General features: G+C 56.1%; 1 protein-coding gene across 1 annotated transcript in view; it reads left to right on the forward strand.

Annotated features, from left to right (window-relative positions):
• Positions 1-264: 264 nt before the first annotated feature.
• The window catches only part of TRIQK (triple QxxK/R motif containing), a 16071-nt gene continuing 9309 nt past the window's right edge, over positions 265-7026 (forward strand). Inside the window, exon 1 of the mRNA XM_078885331.1 lies at positions 265-333. The gene's annotated coding sequence lies outside the window, so the exon portion shown is untranslated. The remainder of the gene's footprint in view (positions 334-7026) is intronic.

A 7026-nucleotide genomic window follows, 5' to 3' on the forward strand; every position in this document is an offset into this window, starting at 1 on the left:
CACGAGGCACGTTAACGAACGCTTTGAACGTACGTTGTGACGTCACGACGCACGTATCTCGGTGTGCGCGGTGACGTCACGACGCACGTATCCTGGTGTGCGCGGTGACGTCACGACGCTCGTATCCTGGTGTGCGCGGTGACGTCACGACGCTCGTATCCTGGTGTGCGCGGTGACGTCACGACGCACGTATCCTGGTGTGCGCGGTGACGTCACGACGCACGTATCCTGGTGTGCGCGGTGACGTCACGACGCACGTATCCTGGTGTGCGCGGTGACGTCACGACGCACTGTTTTGGTCACGTGGCAGCACTCGCCTCGAACAGACAGCAGGTACAGTACAGTGGTGGTGATGGTGGTGGTGATGGTGGTGGTGATGGTGGTGATGGTGGTGGTGGTGATGGTGGTGGTGGTGGTGGTGATGGTGGTGGTGGTGGTGATGGTGATGGTGGTGGTGGTGATGGTGGTGGTGGTGATGGTGGTGGTGGTGATGGTGGTGATGGTGGTGGTGGTGATGGTGGTGATGGTGGTGATGGTGGTGATGGTGGTGGTGATGGTGGTGGTGGTGGTGGTGATGGTGGTGGTGGTGGTGATGGTGATGGTGGTGGTGGTGATGGTGGTGGTGGTGATGGTGGTGGTGGTGATGGTGGTGATGGTGGTGGTGGTGATGGTGGTGATGGTGGTGATGGTGGTGGTGGTGGTGGTGATGGTGGTGGTGGTGGTGATGGTGATGGTGGTGGTGGTGATGGTGGTGGTGGTGATGGTGGTGGTGGTGATGGTGGTGATGGTGGTGGTGGTGATGGTGGTGATGGTGGTGATGGTGGTGATGGTGGTGGTGATGGTGGTGATGGTGGTGGTGATGGTGGTGGTGATGGTGGTGATGGTGGTGATGGTGGTGGTGATGGTGGTGATGGTGGTGGTGATGGTGGTGGTGATGATGGTGGTGGTGATGATGGTGATGGTGGTGGTGATGGTGGTGATGGTGGTGGTGGTGGTGATGGTGGTGGTGATGGTGGTGGTGATGGTGGTGGTGGTGGTGGTGATGGTGGTGGTGATGGTGGTGGTGGTGATGGTGGTGGTGATGGTGATGGTGGTGGTGGTGGTGGTGATGGTGATGGTGGTGGTGGTGGTGGTGGTGATGGTGGTGGTGGTGATGGTGGTGGTGATGGTGGTGGTGATGGTGGTGGTGATGGTGGTGGTGGTGATGGTGGTGGTGGTGATGGTGGTGGTGATGGTGATGGTGGTGTGGTGATGGTGGGTGGTGGTGGTGGTGGTGATGGTGGTGGTGGTGGTGGTGGTGGTGGTGGTGGTGGATGGTGGTGATGGTGGTGGTGATGGTGGTGGTGGTGATGGTGATGGTGGTGATGGTGGTGGTGATGGTGGTGGTGGTGATGGTGGTGATGGTGGTGGTGGTGTGGTGGTGGTGGTGGTGGTGGTGGAGGTGGTGGTGGGTGGTGGTAGTGGTGGCGATGGTGTGTGGTGATGGTGGTGATGGTGGTGATGGTGGTGGTGATGGTGATGGTGGTGATGGTGATGGTGGTGATGGTGGTGGTGATGGTGATGGTGATAGTAGTGGTGATGGTAGTGAAAGTGGTGGGGCCTTACCATCAGCCCGACCAAAACTAAGCACCTGCCTGGGTATTTTGTACCATCGGACACTCCACTCCCACAACTCCCAATCGGTGATGGGGCAGTTGTGGAGAGAGTGGAGAGTTTCCCATACCTGGGCAGTGTGCTCATGACCGGCTCCAGTTTATCAGCAGAGGTCTCACTCCGAATCAGTCGAGCGGCAAAATCTTTTCATCGGTTGCGTAACGCTGTGTGGAAGCTACCTGGTCTGTCGCTCCGCACGAAGCTTCAAGTCTTCTCGGCCACGGTCATTCCCTCCCTTCTCTACGCTTGCGAAACGTGGACCCCCCCCCCCTAATGGAGCATCTTCGCCGGTTAGAAACATTTAGGCTGGCCTGCCTACGATCCATCCTGGGTTTAACCTGCAGGCTGGATCGTGTGAGGAGCTCGCAAATCGTCGAAAGATCTGGACAAAGTTCCATCAGTGAGCTCCTCCGGCAGGCAAGGCTGCGTTGGCTGGGTCATGTAGCCCGCATGCCCAGCCACCGCATGCCCAAACAGCTTTTGTTCGGCCGGATCGAGGGGGCTAAACGGGCGCGGCACGGGCTAGAGAAGAGATGGAGTGACGTGGTACAGGAGGACGTGGAGCTGAGTGGACTTGCCGATGACCGGTACCAGCGGTGTCAAGATCGGCCTCAGTGGAGGAGGCTCGTGAAGGACGCTACTGGGCAGTTGGAGGCAGTCGCCCTCCAACATCAACGGAGGGCGGAGGAGCGACGCTCACAACAACGAGCGGAGCGCCGGGTGGCTAAAGCGCAGCAAGTTGGCACAGTAGGGGGCACAGGTGGTGCATCAGCCAGTCATCTCGGTCATCTCGGTCATCTCAGTCATCTCGGTCATCTCGGTCATCTCGGTCATCTCGGTCATCTCAGTCATCTCGGTCATCTTGGTCATCTCAGTCATCTCGGTCATCTCGGTCATCTCGGTCATCTCGGTCATCTCGGTCATCTCGGTCATCTCGGTCATCTCAGTCATCTCGGTCATCTCGGTCATCTCGGTCATCTCGGTCATCTCAGTCATCTCGGTCATCTCGGTCATCTCGGTCATCTCAGTCATCTCAGTCATCTCAGTCATCTCGGTCATCTCGGTCATCTCGGTCATCTCGGTCAGTCGACCCGTGGCACCTGCTGGGTCTGCCCCGTGACCTCCTCCTCATGCACCTAGCCTGGCACAGCAGTCAACCCATGGCACCTGCTGGGTCTGCCCCGTGACCTCCTGCCAGCGGGCGTTCGACACTTCACGTGGCAGCCTCAAGGTGCACTTGGCCTGGCACAAGCGTCGTGGTGACGTCACCGCCACTTAGTGGCGAGTGGCGGTTGTTGTTGTGTCAATGTGTGTGTGTCTGTGTGTGTGTGGTGTTGATCTTCTTTTGCACTGTCTCTCCGCGTGTGTCTCCGCGTGTCTCTCTGTGTGTCTCTCTGTGTGTCTCCGCGTGTCTCCGTGTGTCTCAGCGTGTCTCTCTGCGTGTCTCTCTGTGTGTCTCCGCGTGTCTCCGTGTGTCTCTGCGTGTCTCTCTGTGTGTCTCCGCGTGTCTCTCTGTGTGTCTCTGTGTGTCTCCGCGTGTCTCTCTGTGTGTCTCTCTGTGTGTCTCCGCGTGTCTCTCTGTGTGTCTCTCTGTGTGTCTCCGCTTGTCTCCGCGTGTCTCTCTGTGTGTCTCTCTGTGTGTCTCTCTGTGTGTCTCCGCGTGTCTCCGTGTGTCTCTGCGTGTCTCTCTGTGTGTCTCCGCGTGTCTCTCTGTGTGGCTCTCTGTGTGGCTCTCTGTGTGTCTCTGTGTGTGTCTCCGCGTGTCTCTCTGTGTCTCTCTGTGTGTCTCTCTGTGTGTCTCCGCGTGTCTCTCTGTGTGTCTCTCTGTGTGTCTCTCTGTGTGTCTCCACGTGTCTCTCTGTGTGTCTCTCTGTGTGTCTCCGCGTGTCTCTCCGCGTGTCTCTCTGTGTGTCTCTCTGCGTGTCTCTCTGCGTGTGTCTCTGTGTGTCTCTCTGCGTGTGTCTCTGTGTGTCTCCGCGTGTCTCTCTGTGTGTCTCTCTGTGTGTCTCTGTGTGTCTCTCTGTGTGTCTCTCTGTGTGTCTCTGTGTCTCTCTCTGCGTGTCTCCGCGTGTCTCTCTGTGTGTCTCTCTGTGTCTCTCTCTGTGTCTCTCTGTGTGTCTCTGTGTGTCTCTCTGTGTGTCTCTGTGTGTCTCTGCGTGTCTCCGCGTGTCTCTCTGTGTCTCTCTGTGTGTCTCTCTGTGTCTCTCTGTGTGTCTCTCTGTGTCTCTCTGTGTGTCTCTCTGTGTCTCTCTGTGTGTCTCTCTGTGTGTCTCCACGTGTCTCTCTGTGTGTGTCTCCGCGTGTCTCTCTGTGTCTCTCTCTGGTCCTCTCTGTGTGTCTCTCTGTCTCTCTGTGTGTCTCTCTGTGTGTCTCCGCGTGTCTCTCTGTGTGTCTCTCTGCGTGTCTCCGCTTGTCTCCGCGTGTCTCTGCGTGTCTCTCTGTGTGTCTCTCTGTGTGTCTCCGCGTGTCTCTCCGCGTGTCTCTCTGTGTGTCTCTCTGCGTGTGTCTCTGTGTGTCTCTCTGCGTGTCTCTCTGCGTGTGTCTCTGTGTGTCTCTGTGTCTCTCTCTGCGTGTCTCCGCGTGTCTCTCTGTGTGTCTCTCTGTGTCTCTCTCTGTGTCTCTCTGTGTCTCTCTGTGTGTCTCTGTGTGTCTCTGTGTGTCTCTCTGCGTGTGTCTCTGTGTGTCTCTGTGTCTCTCTCTGCGTGTCTCCGCGTGTCTCTCTGTGTGTCTCTCTGTATCTCTCTCTGGTCCTCTCTGTGTCTCTCTGTGTCTCTCTGTGTGTCTCTCTGTGTGTCTCTGTGTGTCTCTGCGTGTCTCTCTGTGTCTCTCTGTGTCTCTCTGTGTGTCTCTGTGTGTCTCTGTGTGTCTCTGCGTGTCTCTCTGTGTCTCTCTGTGTCTCTCTGTGTGTCTCTCTGTGTCTCTCTGTGTGTCTCTGTGTGTCTCTGCGTGTCTCTCTGTGTCTCTCTGTGTCTCTCTGTGTGTCTCTGTGTGTCTCTGTGTGTCTCCGTGTGTCTCTGTGTGTGTCTCTGTGTGTCTCTGCGTGTCTCTCTGTGTCTCCGCGTGTCTCTCTGTGTGTCTCTGTGTGTCTCTGCGTGTCTCTCTGTGTCTCTCTGTGTCTCTCTGTGTGTCTCTGTGTGTCTCTGTGTGTCTCTGCGTGTCTCTCTGTGTCTCTCTGTGTCTCTCTGTGTGTCTCTGCGTGTCTCTCTGTGTCTCTCTGTGTCTCTCTGTGTGTCTCTCTGTGTCTCTCTGTGTGTCTCTGTGTGTCTCTGCGTGTCTCTCTGTGTCTCTCTGTGTCTCTCTGTGTGTCTCTGTGTGTCTCTGTGTGTCTCCGTGTGTCTCTGTGTGTGTCTCTGTGTGTCTCTGCGTGTCTCTCTGTGTCTCCGCGTGTCTCTCTGTGTGTCTCTGTGTGTCTCTGCGTGTCTCTCTGTGTCTCTCTGTGTCTCTGTGTGTCTCTGCGTGTCTCCGCGTGTCTCTCTGCGTGTCTCTCTGTGTCTCTCTCTGGTCCTCTCTGTGTCTCTCTGTGTGTCTCTGTGTGTCTCTCTGTGTGTCTCTCTGTGTCTCTCTCTGGTCCTCTCTGTGTCTCTCTGTGTGTCTCTGTGTGTCTCTCTGGTCCTCTCTGTGTCTCTCTGTGTCTCTCCGCGTGTCTCCGTGTGTCTCTCCTTGTGTCTCCCCTTGTCTCTCTGTGTGTCTCCCCTTGTCTCTCTGTGTGTCTCTCTGCGTGTCTCTCTGTGTGTCTCCCCTTGTCTCTCTGTGTGTCTCCGCGTATCTCCGTGTGTCTCTCTGTGTCTCTCTGTGTGTCTCTCTGTGTCTCTCTGTGTGTCTCTGTGTGTCTCTGTGTGTCTCCGCGTATCTCCGTGTGTCTCTCTGTGTCTCTCTGTGTGTCTCTCTGTGTGTCTCTCTGTGTGTCTCTCTGTGTGTCTCTCTGTGTGTCTCTCCGCGTGTCTCCGCGTGTCTCTCTGTGTCTCCGCGTGTCTCTCTGTGTGTCTCTCTGTGTCTCCGTGTGTCTCTGTGTGTCTCTCTGTGTGTCTCTCTGTGTGTCTCTCCGCGTGTCTCCGCGTGTCTCTCTGTGTGTCTCTGTGTGTCTCTCTGTGTGTCTCTCCGCGTGTCTCTCTGTGTGTCTCTCTGTGTGTCTCTCTGTGTGTCTATCTGTGTGTCTCTCCGCGTGTCTCTCTGTGTCTCTCCGCGTGTCTCTCTGTGTGTCTCTCTGTGTGTCTCTCTGTGTGTCTCTCTGTGTGTCTCTCCGCGTGTCTCTCTGTGTGTCTCCGCGTGTCTCTCTGTGTGTCTCTCTGTGTGTCTCCCCTTGTCTCTCTGTGTGTCTCCGCGTGTCTCTCTGTGTGTCTCTCTGCGTGTCTCTCTGTGTGTCTCCCCTTGTCTCTCTGTGTGTCTCTCTGCGTGTCTCTCTGTGTGTCTCTCTGTGTGTCTCTCTGTGTGTCTCTCTGTGTGTCTCCCCTTGTCTCTCTGCGTGTCTCTCTGTGTGTCTCTCTGTGTGTCTCTCTGTGTGTCTCTCTGTGTGTCTCTCTGTGTGTCTCCGCGTGTCTCTCTGTGTGTCTCTCTGCGTGTCTCTCTGTGTGTCTCCCCTTGTCTCTCTGTGTGTCTCTCTGCGTGTCTCTCTGTGTGTCTCTCTGTGTGTCTCTCTGTGTGTCTCTCTGTGTGTCTCTGTGTGTCTCTGCGTGTCTCTCTGTGTCTCTCTGTGTCTCTGTGTGTCTCTGCGTGTCTCCGCGTGTCTCTCTGCGTGTCTCTCTGTGTCTCTCTCTGGTCCTCTCTGTGTCTCTCTGTGTGTCTCTGTGTGTCTCTCTGTGTGTCTCTCTGTGTCTCTCTCTGGTCCTCTCTGTGTCTCTCTGTGTGTCTCTGTGTGTCTCTCTGGTCCTCTCTGTGTCTCTCTGTGTCTCTCCGCGTGTCTCCGTGTGTCTCTCCTTGTGTCTCCCCTTGTCTCTCTGTGTGTCTCCCCTTGTCTCTCTGTGTGTCTCTCTGCGTGTCTCTCTGTGTGTCTCCCCTTGTCTCTCTGTGTGTCTCCGCGTATCTCCGTGTGTCTCTCTGTGTCTCTCTGTGTGTCTCTCTGTGTCTCTCTGTGTGTCTCTGTGTGTCTCTGTGTGTCTCCGCGTATCTCCGTGTGTCTCTCTGTGTCTCTCTGTGTGTCTCTCTGTGTGTCTCTCTGTGTGTCTCTCTGTGTGTCTCTCTGTGTGTCTCTCCGCGTGTCTCCGCGTGTCTCTCTGTGTCTCCGCGTGTCTCTCTGTGTGTCTCTCTGTGTCTCCGTGTGTCTCTGTGTGTCTCTCTGTGTGTCTCTCTGTGTGTCTCTCCGCGTGTCTCCGCGTGTCTCTCTGTGTGTCTCTGTGTGTCTCTCTGTGTGTCTCTCCGCGTGTCTCTCTGTGTGTC

The sequence above is a fragment of the Lampetra fluviatilis genome, unplaced genomic scaffold, assembly GCF_964198595.1.
Source record: "Lampetra fluviatilis unplaced genomic scaffold, kcLamFluv1.1 SCAFFOLD_467, whole genome shotgun sequence".
In the NCBI taxonomy this organism is placed as follows: Eukaryota; Metazoa; Chordata; class Hyperoartia; order Petromyzontiformes; family Petromyzontidae; genus Lampetra; species Lampetra fluviatilis.